Genomic DNA, 14,869 nt, shown 5'->3' on the forward strand with positions numbered 1-14,869 from the left:
AGAGCTGAGAACTGGTTATGGAAACAGAGTACCACATTGCTGATCTTTTCCAGCTCTCTCTATTTATGCATGAAGAAGATATGTCCAGGACTCTATGGATGAAAAGATTGTATTTAAGAATGTTATTTGAGTTGTGTGAGTCTACAAACATAGGAGAATCATGTACTTGAAAGCTTGCCTGAACTTTCTGACTGCATCAGCTGGTCCAAAGAAGGATGCATTCTCTTCTCACAGCTCCTTAAAAGCTGAGGAATCTGGTGATTAGGCTACTGTTAAATCAGTGTGCTTTATGAAAATTCCTACAGGGACTCAAGTATGTGCTTATTTTATGTGGATAAATTAAAATGACAGGCTCATTGCAACCACTGGTGCTTTGTAGAACTTCTCAGGAGTAAATCTCAGCCAAGTTTTAAGAAGGAGGTCAGCCTTGCCAGGAAATGGGGAGACAGCAGCCAAGCAAGAGGCCAGTGGCCGAGTTAGAGGGGAAGCCCAGCTCTCCTCTGGGTGAGTGACCCCGTGTTGCTCTGGCAGCTCAAACATCAGCTTCCTCCCATGGTGTCCTGGGGATCTGGGAGCAGAGCCTGGGAACTTCACTCAGCCTGCAGCCACTGCCTGTGCCTTGGGACATGTTACCCTTCAGCAATAAGTCCCTTGGAATCAAGATCTCCCCATGCAGGATGAGCCTTGGGGTGTCCCCAGGGTTTTAGGAGGTTTCCTTGGTGCTGCTCTTTGGTTTAGCACCAGAGTGATTTACTTCACTTGCTATAAAACTCTGAGGTCTTAACTCTGACGTTTTTAAAGGATTAACACAATTTATAATTGGGACTTTGAAATGCCCTTGACAGGAGCTCTGCACAGACTGGTGGCAGCTTTCAGTGCTGCAGTCCATGACATCCCCAAAACTCCTAGCAAAAAGAGTTCAACTGTTCCCTGGAAAGGCTGAGCTGGAACAGAGACTAGACAGAGCAAAAGGAATAAAATAGGTATTTATTGAAAGGATGCACTTTGGGCAGTGCAAGAGCCTGGCTGGGGCAACACCCAAATCAAATCCAAGATGGATCCCAGTCATGAGATGTTACACTTCTGTGAGTTTTGGTTCATTTACATGTAGGGGTCATTTGTCCAAACACATCCCCAGGCTATGAAGTCTCAGCCCCCTGGCTTGCCCCCTTTCCCTCACCATTGTTTTTGCTTTTTGAGTACCAGCTGTCCTTGATTCTCTAGTTAGAAAGGAATTGTTTTGTCTAACCACCCTGTGAAGAGAACTTACTAACACCTAATATGAAATTTCAGAGTTACACATGAAGCAGCAGAGATTCTGAAAAATATAAAATCTTAAACCCAAGGCATCAGAACCTTGTAGTGCTCTTCTGAATTTTCTGGAAGGGGCTGTGCTGCAGGATTATGAATGTCTTAACAAGCTGGAAGCATCAGGGCATCTCTGGTTGTTGATGTATGCTGAAAGAATGTCTGTCTGATAACAGCAGTGACTTCTCTAGGGCCTTGTTAACTCAGTGGAGACTCTGGGAAGCACCAGAGGTCAAATCATGCTTTTCAGTTTGGATACTGGAGTCTCCCTCCCATGTACGAAAGGATCATACTGCTCTGACCAGTACTTTTAATATTATGAGCACAGCTTTTGATTTAGAAGTCTGATAATCTTTCTTAACTGCAGCCCACGTGGACAGGCTGTAGGCACCACATACAGGTTCATCCCTACCTTAGTTTCAGTTCTTGTGCTGAAGGCATTGGATTGGAGATGGAACTTGCAGCAATGGAAACATCTGAAAGCAGTTTAGGTTAAAACTTATCAAGAATTGTGTGAATTAATTATAAATTAGGTTTTAGGGACAAGGAATGTGTTTCCACATGGATGGCTCAATTAGAAACCCAGATTATTTTTTGTGGTGCAGTCAACCTTGGCTCTTGGAGTGGTATTTTATTTGCAATCACCAGATTCTCTATGATTAGAGATTGCTGCTGTGCTTGGTTTTATATCCATCAGTGTGTAGGTAGGGTGTTAAATTGCCAGCCATGGAGCTGGGGATCACAAGTCATTTACTGCTGTGTGTTTGTGCCATTTGTCCCACTGCCATGAAACCATTTTGTTTCCCTTCTGTCTTCCCTGACTCTTTCTACTGAGCCCAGGAACTCACACTTCCCTCTGAGTCCCAAAGACCTGCCCTCATCCTTCTGAACCAGGTAACCCTTCCTTTTTTCCCAAACTCTGTTCACCACCTGAAACCTCTGCTTGGTTTGGGTAATTTCAGAGATCCACCTGCCTTCTCAAAAATCAGAAATTTTCCATACTGCTGTTTCCCTTGGTGTTCCTGCTCCCACAGGCCTATTTCAAGAGGAATAGTTTGCCAGGCTGCTCAGGCAGCATCTGTAAGTAATAGCTGCAGGAATATGGCTGTGCAAGGCTTTTCTCAGCAGAACTGTTACTGTAGGTTATTTAAACATAGCTCTGCTGGGTCATTGAGTTCCTTCAGCCCAGAGCAGTAGCTGACAGAACTGTAAATGGATATGGCTGTCAAATTTGCATGCAGTACTCAAAAACTGCTTTATGAACTACTTGGTATTTGAATTCTAATCAGTTCAGGAGAAGGTATAGCTGCTTAGGTTTTTTAGCTATTATTTTGCCAATAGCATAAAAATAACAAGAATGCTGTGACTGATAAACCTCCAAATGAGGAAGAGGCTGGTTTTTATTAGCATTTTATATTTGATTCTGTTTACTAGAGCATGCTGTGTTATTAAAATTAGACCTGGATGAAATGTTTTTCCTTTTCCATGGAATCTTTCAATTTTAAAATTGAAAATTTTCCTCCTTGCCAATACAGATCAAAATAACATGTCTTTGATGAACAAAGTCTGGGTTGTTTGATAGCTTTGGGCTTTGTTCTACTGCTTCCTTTATTAAAAATTGCAGTAAAATGGTTCAAGTTTCTAAATCCAATTCTCAAAACATTCCCTTTTAAAGAATTGACATTTTGACAATTCTGAACTAGTTTTTCACCTTATAAATGGTTTTTGAAGTATCAGCATTTTCTAACAGCCACAGAACAGTTTTGTTGAACAGCTGCTCTCCAGCTCTGTGGTCACTTCATATCAGTGTGTGGCACCATTTTCTTTGTCACAGCTTGACTCAACACCTGTAGTGCCTGTCACCAGTTCAGTCTTGGGTGCTGTAGGTTCAGAGCTTCTGTGTGGGTGACACCTGACAAGAAAAATCATATTTTAGCTCCAGTGAGCAGCAGAGACCCTGATTTGCCTTGCTATTCACTGTACTGTTTCATATTTTCATTTTACAAAGCACCAATTTACAAAAGTACAGCCTCAGCAGCCTATGTGTTCAGTATGTGGATTGTAGAATACATCTGATTTATAGCCTCATCCTGGTGTCAGAAATGTAGAGAAACTATTGGATTTTTCAAAAGCAGAAGTGGTCCTTTAAGCTCTGGGTTAATTTGTCTCCTGTGCACTGTGCAGGGCTGACTCTGCTGAGGCCAACACTAGTGTTACATCATCTCAATTAATGCTCTTGCAAAGCACTTTTCCAAGCTCAGAAGAGGCAGTTGAGGCAGCATTTCCAAAGCATCCTGGCTCTTGCTGTGCCTTCAACACATTTTCTTGAAAGGAGTTTCCTGCAGATGCTGAGTGGGAAGAAATCTCAGCAGCACAACTGTGCTGACACTTTGCCCCAGAGCCCAGCACGGGCAGAATGGGATGAGAAGAGCACAAGGTCAGGCAGAAAGGGGCCTTTGGTTAGGGAGACTGGGCCAGGAGAGGAACTCAGCAGCCAGGCAAAGGCAGCAGGGTCAAACTTAGAGGTTTTGTTGGTTTTCATACAAGGTTTTCCCTTCCCTCAGTGTTACTGAGTGGTGCTGCTTGCATACCAAGCAAGAACTGCAAAGAGTTACATGAACAGCCCTGCACATCATTTCATGCAATAAAGAACCCTGCTAGAATGTCACCTGTGGGCACTGGGCTTTGGCTACCAATGGGCCTGGCTTTTTCTCAAAAAAAGAATAAAAATCACAAAATCTTTGTGTCCAGAAGGTGGATGCATGCTCACCTAGCTTGTGGCAGAATTACAAAGCCCAGTGAATAAAATTGTCACACTGCCCCTCAATACTGAGTGATGAAGGCAGCCCTTAATGTGACCCCTGGGGGTCTGGGATCAGCCTTCACATCACTGAGGAACAGCTACACAGAGCACAAGACCCTTTTCCCCACCCCAGCTTCCCTCTGAAGGGTGAACACAGGCTGCCCTTTTCTTCCTGCTGCCTCCTCTCCTGAGGATGTTGGAATATCCAGAATGAGGAAAAACATCATTCTGTGTTTTGTTGTGTCTGCAGCCCCCAACATCCATCCAGAACCAAGTACCTTCTGAAACCATGCTGGGTGGCTGTTGTTATCAGGAGGAGGTTTGTGATCAAGGGAGGAAATTGTCTTTGGATAGAAAATAAAAGGTTCAGAATTCTTGATTTCTGTCTCATTCCTTTCCAGGAAGTTTCACTTTGGTTTTCAGAGTGCCACCTCCTCAGCTCAGTGCTCTTTGTGTCCTCCTTTCTCTTCTGCCTTTCTTTGCCTGCTCTGTTTCTTTCCTGGTGTCCATCTGTAGCTGTGGCAGCTCCAGCCAAAGAGCCTCACCACATCATTTTCCCAGCCCATGTACTAAAACAGCCCTTGAGAATGTTATGGAGCCTGGTTATGAAATGTCATTGTAAGATCTTGCTGTGCTTGGGTTTCAGAGCTTTGCCTTAGAGAGCAGGAGCATCTTTTCCTTGCTGGAAACTGGAATTCCAGACCATTGCAGTGTGTGCCATGGATCACAGAGAGGAATCACTGAGGCTCCTGGGCTGCTGGTTCTGCTGTGCCTCCCAAGGGAGCTGTGCAGGTGACAGGGTGACAACAGGACCATGAGAACCTCACGAGGTTCAGCAAGGCCAAGTGCCAGGTCCTGCACTTGAGTCAGGGCAATCCCTGAGTCCTGGATTCATCCTTGCTCTTGCTGTACCTTCACCACCATTTTCTTGAAAGGAAAGTTTCCTGCTGAGGCTGAATGGGATGAAATTTCAGCAGCTCTCACCACTCCTGAAGGGGAGCTCCTGGTGGGCTGAGGATGATCTTTGCTGTGTCAAGTGGCTTGTCTGCAGGAGGGAGTTTCTCACTCCTTGCAGCAGCAGGTGCTCAGTCATGGGGCTGGTCCTGGCTGCTCTCAGTGAGGTTTGCAGTGGGTCTGACACCTGCTGGGCAGAGGCAGCTCAGCCTTGCTGCAGAAATTGCAACATGGGCTTTGCCCTCTGATGTCAGAAGCAGAGTGGGAATGAGGTCAAAGCTTTGGATGTTCCTGCTCAGAGTCACGGGACAGATCCCAGTGTGTGTCCTGATCCCTGTACCGGGCTGGCTGGAGGCAGGGGGGGAGGAGGAGGATGGCAGCTGTGTGTGCTGGCACTGCTGCAGGCTGCCTGCTGACGCTTGCAGGCTGGCACCAGGATGTGCTTCATCAGCTTTGGGGGTAGAGAAAATGTCCTGGATCAGTTGTGCTGGCAAGAGATGGAGTGAGAGAGAGTACTGAGACTGAAATGGTCTTTCCATGCAGAGCATTCCACAGTGCCCCCTTGCCCACAAGGTCTCCCCATTTTTCTTTTGAGCATCACTTAATTGATCCTCTAGTTTCCTTCTCATAGTGGGGATTATTTAGCCATTTAACTTGTGAGTGGCTGCTGTTACCCTTTATTCCCATTATCACCCTTGAAATTCAAATTTGTGTTTCCTTGGGCTGGGAGGTGAGGAAAAGCTTGTGGCTCTGGGGTGACACCTCCCATCCAGCCTGATTTAACCTGTGGTGCTGCCCTCAGAATTAGTCTGGAGTGGCTTGTACATCTCCCTTTCTCCCAGCAGAAAGTTCTCACTAATGGTTCTGCTGGAATCACTAAGGCATCCTTGGAGTTCTGGCCTGGAATAGTGCTGGGCATGGGACAGTAAGCAAAGCAGCAGCTAAAATGAATGTGTTGATGGGTTTGATTTCTGTTGTTCTTGTACTTTGTGTCACCAGTGACTTTCAGAGCACATTTTCAAGTATGCTGGAAGCTTACCTGCAGGATAACATGACAGTGTTAATAAAGGAGCAGACAGGAAAGAAATGTGTTCAGGTTCTTGCAGATCAAATTGGAAAAGAATCAGCTAGGGAGTGAGGAAACAGTGATTTCAGTACAGTAGAGAAGGATGTCAGGCTTGGCTGGGTGATTGCTGATGGGCAGGAATGAAGTGCATTAGTGTCAGAACATTCCTTCCCATGTCACCTCAAATTTCCATGGCCCAGCTGGTGCAGGATGCATATTTGCATTGTGAAGTGCCAGTAAACCAGGCTAGAGAGGAGCCAGGCTTCTCCTAGCTGACTTAAATAATGTGAAATTACTGTCCTTTAGTGGAAGACACTAAAAATCCCAGAGATAGTGCTCAAGACCCTTTCATGTGATGAGAAATTAATTAAATTTGAAATTCAACACCACATAGCCAATAGAGAGCTTAATTTATACTTCAGTCTCTAACATTAATCTTTAATTTAGCCCAATGCCTCTTCATCTAGCTGAGAGCTCAGCATCTCCTGACTCTGCTGTTTTGATTAAAGGTGCTGTTCTTCAAGGGCTCTAGGCACTCACACTCCACAGTCACACACAGCAGATGGTCACCCAGGGGAGCAGAGGCAGACCTGTGTGCTCAGATTGCTCAGTCTGTTCAAAATTGACAATTTGTGGATTGGAAACTGGATGTTGTATTAGTTTTGGAGCTGGGCTCTTAAACAGTGCAGGAGTCCTTCCTTTTTAACTGAGGATACTTCAGTTTGAACTGGACAAGGATTTTGCATGTTTCACTCTTGCAGCTTTCCTGTTTTGGTGTACAGTCATGTGTCGCGTGTGTTACAGCTGCTCATGGCTCCCAGAACACACAGGAGTAAAAGGCAGAAAACTGCCCAGGTCCCAGGCTCCAACTTCTTCCATCTGTTTATTGTCTCTTGCTTACCTTGTTGCCAAGTGCTTTGGTTTTACCACAGAACTCCTGCATCAACTCTTTCTTGGACCATCTTTTTATACCCCATCTCACTTTGTCAGCTGTGGAATATGTCTCCTTTGCATTATTTATCTCCTTTGCACAAATGGCATCATAGAAAGGTTAGGGTTGGGTGGTACCCTAAAGATTACTCAGTTCCAGCCTCCCTGCCATGGGACTGAAACTTTCCACTAGATCAAGCTGCTCAGAGCCCCATCCAGGCTGGCCTTGAGCACTTTGAGGGATAGGAAGTGCATCTCTCTGGGATCATCCCTCTGGAGGGTGACAGTGTGCATGCCAGCCCCTCCTTGCAATGGAGGTAACCTGGGGAAACTCATAGGAAAGCAGGAACACAGTCCCAGGACATCTGTAATGCCCTGCAGCCTTTTGCTCCATGTTTGTACAGCATCTAGGAAAATAGCTTTTTATCTGACTTGCTGTGCAAATCCGTGGGATTAGTCATGGGAGCAGGGAGGTTTAACTCTGTAGTTCAGGGAGTGATGCTAATAAGAGCCTCTTAGAGAGGTCATTTCATGGTGGTCTCTTAGGTCTTCTCTTCTGGTCTCACCTGTGAGCTTGAGAGTGTGGCTGGCAAACTGTAACCAGAACTTACAATCCTGAGCTGGTGAAATTCCTGTCTGGAGGAATAAACAAGCAGTGTTTTATGCTTTGCTGTAGGAAATTCAGGGATTAGCTAAATCTGTGTTTTAAACTTCCTCCATAAACAGACTCCAGCTGTGGCAGTCCTGGGATCTGAACCCTCTTGCTCCAAGCTGCAGTGCCAAATTAGAAACAGGCTTTTTCCAGGGCAGGCTTTGTCCTGAGACGATCCCTCAGTTTGTGAATGTGTTCTGACTTGGCAAAACCCCAGTTGTTTGAAATATTCATCGAGCCAGCTGTGAACCTGCAGATCCCGTGGAGTGATGAGTGACTGGAGGAGCCACCAGTGGCTCTGCAGAGTCACAGCCAGTGCTGGTGTCAGAGCTCACAGCTCCAGCCCAGGCCATTCATGAACACATCACCCCCATCTGCCACAGCTGAGAGATGGAGGTGCAGCTTCCTCCAGGAGATAAAACACAAAAGGAAATAGAATCCATCAGCAGCCTGAAAATGCCTTGCAGTGTTTGCATTGCAGTCTTCTATGTGCAAGGCTAAAATAGGACATGTCTATGTCTGCCTTAATAGGGGCAGAGTCCTGCAGTGACCTTCCTGAACTGTAAACCTCAGATTGGATCATGGTGTCTATTCACAGGTGCAGAGTCAAATGTTGGGGCCAAAAGGCTTGCTGCCAATTTGCTGTGCAGGCCATTTGATTAAATCTCAATATATGACTTTCCCTTTGATGGAAAAGAAAAGCCAGTCCTTACAGCAAACCCTCGTATCGTGTATTTATGACAGCACAAGTTAGGCAGATGAATAACAGTATTTGGAGGAAATTTCTGTAAGCTGCTTAGTGGTTACAATAGCCAGTGCTGAATTACATGTGTCATTTGTCCAAGTGGAGTCACTGCTGTGTCCCTCTACCTCAAACACAGCTCCACAGATACTGTGCCAGGATGGCTGGGTGCTAATGATCCCCCTTCTCTTATCTAGGGATGATTATCTGCTACTTTCATTTGTCCTTGCAAGTCAGTCCCAGGTGAAAGCACTGAGTTTTTGAGGCTTATCAGTGGATTAAAGCTGGCAAGAAAGCAAAAAAATCCCAATGATTTCTCCTTAACTAGCTTATGATAGATAGAGGAACTCTGAAGTATTTCTATTTTTCCCCAAACAGGGAATGTCAGATAGACTGTTTCCTGCTTTTCCTCTCAGAAGAATATGGTGTGGGAGGTCTCAGAAGTTTTAAATTGTTCTTACTTAATCAGAAAGACAAGAATCTTGGAGCCTTAATAGAGACATATTTTCCTCTCAATACTTCCCAAACATTTGAGCTACATTGGATTTAATGATACTGGAGTTTTAAAGGGGCTGTATAAATCACTACTTTTGCTTTTCCTCAAGTGACATGCTGGTGATAAAGCTTCTGTTAGAGACCTGGTAGACCTTTCAGGAAAAAAACCAGCATTAAAACCAGACTGAATTTACTGTGTTTAAAACACAGCAATGGAAAAATATGCCTCAATTACATAAATGTTACTGTTCAGCACAAAAATGTCAAATGTGCATGGGACTCTTGGAGACCTTGGTTATATTCAGTAAATATATTCAGTTACTAGTGGTAACTTGGAAGACAGGAGCAGGGAAGAGAAGGAGGGATCCCTGAGCAGAAAGCTGACAAGGGGTGCAGCTGTGCAAGCATGGCTGGGTTGGCTGGAGCTGCAGCATTAAGGCTCTGGTAGGTCACAGCACAGTTTGTTCTTTCTGATTTACGAGTCCCACACTTGGAGCATGTCCTGGCTTTGCTGTGTTAATGGTTTTGAGTGCCCAGGAGTGTGTGCATGTCTTACCAGGGATCCCTGTATCACAAGTGTCAACCATGGGGCAGCAACCCTGCACACACTGCTGCATTCCCACCTGCTCCAAAGGGCTTTTGCTTTGCAAAATGCAGAGCCAGGCTGTGTCTCTGCCTTCCAAACAGGACCCTAAGGGGAGCAGTCAGCAGCTGGAAGGACAGAAGAGGTTCACACTGCTGTGTGCACTTAGGCCAGGCTTGTGGTGCCATGTGAACATTGCAGCCTGTATTTCCACCATGGCTCAGCTCAGGTGCTGTGAGGCCAGGGAGAAGGAAAATAAATAAAGCAATATGCTTGCATGTACTGAAAATACATCACATCCTGTTTATTGCATACAACTCCTGCCACCCTATTAATAAAACATCCCTAAGGTTTCAAAGTGGAAAACTCAGCAGCTGCTGATGCAAAATGACAAGAGCAGAGTGATGGTGCTTTTTACCAAGCACAGATCAAGTCTGAAAGCTTTATTTACATGCTGCAAAGCTGTTTGCACAAGGCCTTACCCACTCTGGTGCATGAGAAATCTGGTAGTGAAACAATTCAGTTGTGTTACAAAATTAAAAAGCCTTCTAAAGACTTAAGGCATTAAGTGCTCTTTGTGTGCTGCTGTATTGCATTCATAAAATAACCAAGCCTGGCTCTAATGGGTTGTAAATGAACTCTTGGTGAAAAATATATCAAAATAAAACTACAGGCAGAAGGGAGAATGCCTTCCAGGTTCCTCATAAAGACTTCATACCAATTAGCAAAGCCAGTCCCAGAGAGCACATAACAGGCTTTTTATACACTAGGCCTTGCAGATACTGGGATGTTACTTTATTTTTTACAATACCAGTGTTTACACCAATGGTGGCCTTTAGTGAAAAGAAATGCAGGATTTTCTGTGAGAGCAAGGAAATGGTATCGTTTACAAGGGAAGATAAACAAAATTGCTACTACCAGGAAAATGGGAAGTCAGAGCTGTGTGGGCTGAATTCTGTCCTTATTTGGCTTTGGGGAATTATGTGATTTTATTCTATGACTCAGAGTTGTTTTTACAGCATTTGCGTCACCCAGAAAAGTTGAATCTGCATAAGACCCAGCATGTTCCAGGAGAGAATATTTTGTTCTGTAATGTGACCTGGCTAGCAGGCACTGACAGGTCTCATGCTTTGCTTTATTATTATTATTATTATCGTTGTCATTCAGACATAAACTGCAAGATGTCACAGAGCTATCAGTTTGTGTTACTGCAGCAAGTAGGTGCAGTATCAGAGAAAATCCTAATACTTGGAGAATCGTTTTACAGATCAGCAGCAGTGAATTCCATTTGCTTTCTGTTTGCCTGCTTTGACCTCAGTTCACATATGGAAAAACACAGCCTGTGTATGACATGGATATGCATCTTCCCTGCTCAGTTCCACTGGATCTCACCATATTATTTCACTTGCAGGGCCTCACCCATTCTAGGTGCCACAAATTAGTCACTGCCCTGAGTGTAAATGCTTGTGTTTTTCCATCCAGGAGGGTGGTTAGAGAATTTGGCACATAATGCTGCAAGGAGTTGGAAGAACTGAAAGTAGGTGAGCTCAGACACTGGTCTGAAGAATGCAGCAAATCCAAATTTAGGGCTCTGGAGGCTGGATCACAAGAGCTGCAGCCCTGTGATACAAAGTGCTGATCTGATCCTGGCTCATTCTGCTTGTTCAGACGTGTTGGAGTGTTTCTGAGAAGTTATTTTTGTGCTGGCAGGCTTTGTGGGAGATCAGGTGGTGTCTGCCCCTGCCTTTCTGCGAGGCTGGAGATCATTCCTGTCCCTGCAGCTGGCACAGAGCTGTCATTAAAGGCATGGCACTGACATGGACATTGCTCTGGCTAATGGACAGTGGGGCTGTGCCCACACCCAGCCTGGGGCACCTCGGCGGCCTCACCCCCATCATTGCCCAGGACACAGGAGCAGCTTGGGCAAGGCTGAGATCCAAAGCAAAATGAGTTTGTTTTCTTGTTCCTGAGGGCAGGACACTCACCTTTCACCCCCCTCTGCTGACCCTGGACTTTGACTCCAGTTCACTGTGCTGCTGCTTTGGCTCCAAGATCAGGTCCAAGGGTGCATCGTGGGCCTGTAAAGCAAACTTCCTTCTCTCTCACCTACTAATTTATCTTCTAATTTTTTTTTTTAAACAGTGTTTTGCTAGTGGTCTGCTTTTGGCATTTGCTTTTTCGTTGCACTGGTTTTGTCAGGACAAAAGGATGAGGCTCAGCAAGGTGCAAGTGTTTCTGCAGCCAGGGAGAGAGAGCACTGCTGTAATTTCCTGTTCTCTGTTTCTCCCCTTGTGTCCAGAGGAGAAGAAAATTAAGCCTGACATGATTATCAGATAGCTCATTAACTGAATCCCATCAGAAGTGGTCACTCTGCAAATTCTTGGTGATTTAATTCCCCCATTTAATTAATTCCTTCCCTAGAAATTATTAGCTCACATTAGAGACAAATTACTTGTTAATTTTCCATTTGATAATTAGTGTTCTTCTAGGCCCTAGTTAAGCTTTCTTGCCTTATGTCAGATTTGATCAAAAGGAGACACCTGAGCCTTTTGATTTGTGTTTGTGTTAATGTTAATATTTCCCCTTTTGTGTATGGAGCACAGGCTAAGGCAGGGGTCTGACAATGCCCATGGGGCCTCCTCAGGGATGGTTCCCTCCCCACTCCTGCTGGGGACTTGGCATGGGCCTGGGAGAGACAAAAGACAAAAAATCCACTCCAAAAATATTACAGTGCAAGACTGTGACCTTTGCAGCTTCTGCTCTGCTGGTGCCCAAAGTCTACAGGCACTGATTTTTTATCTGAGTGCTGGGCATGGGGCCAGGGGCAGTTGCAGGGTAAGGGCTGCATGTGAGGGTTTTCCTGGTGGATGGGGGAACTTTCCTGGGCTCTGGTCTGTGCCCCTGAGGCTGCTGCTGTGTTTTATCTAGATTTGTTCAGTGCAAAATGCAGAAGCTGCCCAGGAGACAGAAGGTGATGCTTTCCCCTCGCCATCCCCCCAGGAAGAATTTGCAAATCCCATCTCCTCTTCCACTGTGTGCTTCTGCCAGAGGCTGCTGGCATTATTTATTCATTCTGCTGCACAGTGTCATGGTTTCAACAGGAGGGGGGGATAGTCCCCTTTTGATCCATGCTGGCCCATGGCTTCTGCCCATGGCAGGTGGGGGGTGGGTTTGGCTCTCCTGAAGCTTGGGGTGCTGCTTCTGGGGCTGCTGAAAAAGCACTGGAAAAATGCTGGCTGTCCAGCCAGTGGCTGATTGCTGATGTTCAGGGTTTGCTGTGCTGCCCAGTTTGTCCCTGCAGGTCCCAGGGCAGGGGTGGAAGGCTCAGCTCAGGCTGGCATGGGGCAGAGCCCAGCACTCTCTGGGCAGGGCTGGGCTCCCTGCAGGAAACCAGGGCTGTGTCCCAGTGACACCTGACAGTGCCTGTTTGGGCTGGGCTGCTTGGTCATGCTCAGGCACCATGGATGAAAGGTGAACACCCTGAAGGCTTTGTCCTGGAAAAGTGATAGGCACGTTCCAGCCCTGAATAAATACAATGTTTAGAACTCCTTCAGGTCTCACAAAACACTTCTGATCAAACATTCAGGCCCAGAACCTCGAGGGTGTTTCAGCATCCATGCTGCTGACATTCCCTGGCATACACTTCATCCTTTTTATGTCTCTCAAGAGTGAATAGAGCCATCCAAACACAGGTGCTGCTACCTGGCACAGCCACAGAGCTGCAGGGGTGGGTCTCAGGCAAGGTGAGTCCAGATCTGGGTTTTGCTATCACAAGCCAACCTCTGTGTGCTGAGTCAGTGCTCTGGATGCTCACCCTGTTCCCAGGGGATGCTGCTGCCCATTGAGCTGGGAGGGTCCTGTGTGTGCTTTTCTTCTCCACACCCTGAGCTGAGGCCTGGTGCTGTAGCCTTCAGCTGGACACTCTCAAGCAGCACACAGCCAGCTCGAGGCACTGGTAGGATCCCCAGACTCGATGGGATGCTCTGCCAAGGCACCCACTGAGCATCTACCCCAAATAATAATCTGAGAGCATCCCAGCTTGGTGCTTTCATTCATTGCTTCCACAGTCTGCTCTTTATTTTGCAAATTTTAAACTGGACCAATTGCAGCCCCAAGCAGTGAGGTTTCCCTATCCTAGGGAAGCATTTCTGTGACACTGGTGAGTCCATTGCCCTGATGAGAGAGGGAGACTGTAGAGGCTGTCACCAACTGCATCTGAATGCTCAGAGTGCCAAGGAGGATGTTTTGGGTGCCCCAAAAGTGCTGCCCTATGTGGTCCAGCAGCCCCTTCCCCCTCCCACACCCTCATGTACCAAATGTGTCTCCCATGTACAGCCCAGTAAAGCTCAGAGAACTGTGAAAGTGCTGCTGAAATTAAAGAGAAATTATCATCATAGTGAGAAATTCTGAGTGCAACACAGTTTTTTTGGGGGCTGTTGTATGTTGCAGAACCCTTGTTTGATTTATTTTTAACATTGAGTGTCTGGCCCTCTACTGCATTTCCCACACCTGTCATTTGCCCCCTCATTTATTTGTTTCCCACCATACAAGGAGGGCAGATACTCTCTACTCTCTGTTATAACTCAAATTGGGCACAGTAGCTCCAACAGCTTGTGTCACACTCGTGGCTAAAGCCCAGCTGTTGTGGCACAGCTTCTCTGACAGGAGCACAGAGGGTTCCCCCACCTGCCTGCAGGCTCCTGGGAACCCAACACATCCTGCATCCCTGGATGCAGCCCAGAAGTGGTTTAGGGATGAGCAGGCTGCTGTGCTGCTGCTGTCAAGCTCACAGGAGTGGAGCTTTCTCCTCCCAGTGCCAGTTGCTGGTTTGGGACTCAGCACCAATCCTATCCAGGAATGTGGTACTTACCCTGCTGCAGAGGAGCTGTATCCTCTGCCACCATCAGTTCCATGTCTCAGAAAAAGCTGCTGAACTCCTTGTTCCTCAGGTAACAAGGCCTTCTGCAGCTGACAGGAACAGTCTTTTGCATGAGCAGAAGTGCAGTACTTCTGTGATCCATAAATACACATTATTTATGGGGGAGCTGCTGTCTTTGCTGTGTCATGGCTGTGGGGGCTTTTTTTGGCAGTGCCCAGGATTGGTGTGGAGGAGGAGGTGTTAACAGTCCATAAAAGCACAGGCAGGGAACGAGTGGGAAGCAGGAGATGTGGGTGTGAATGTGAGCTTATCTCCTGCAGTGGCTGCTCTCCTCCCACCCCCAAGCTCTGCTAGCTTTAATCATCTTAGATCTGTGCAAAACTCTGCATATGTCAGGTGCAGGATATTTGAGTGGCTGCATTGCTGAGCTGGAGGATCTAAACCCCTTGCACATGGA

The 14,869-nt window shown here is 46.3% G+C and overlaps 1 long non-coding RNA gene across 1 annotated transcript; it reads right to left on the reverse strand.

Moving 5' to 3' along the window:
- Nucleotides 1–5,748: 5,748 nt before the first annotated feature.
- Nucleotides 5,749–14,849, reverse strand: LOC306801788. Its single transcript, XR_013774185.1, has 2 exons — nucleotides 14,404–14,849; nucleotides 5,749–6,104 (listed from the first exon to the last, which is right to left on the reverse strand). It is a non-coding gene; the product is annotated as an uncharacterized lncRNA (long non-coding RNA).
- Nucleotides 14,850–14,869: the final 20 nt, after the last annotated feature.

The sequence above is a fragment of the Erithacus rubecula genome (genome assembly GCF_903797595.1).
Source record: "Erithacus rubecula genome assembly, chromosome: 1".
Taxonomy (NCBI): Eukaryota; Metazoa; Chordata; class Aves; order Passeriformes; family Muscicapidae; genus Erithacus; species Erithacus rubecula.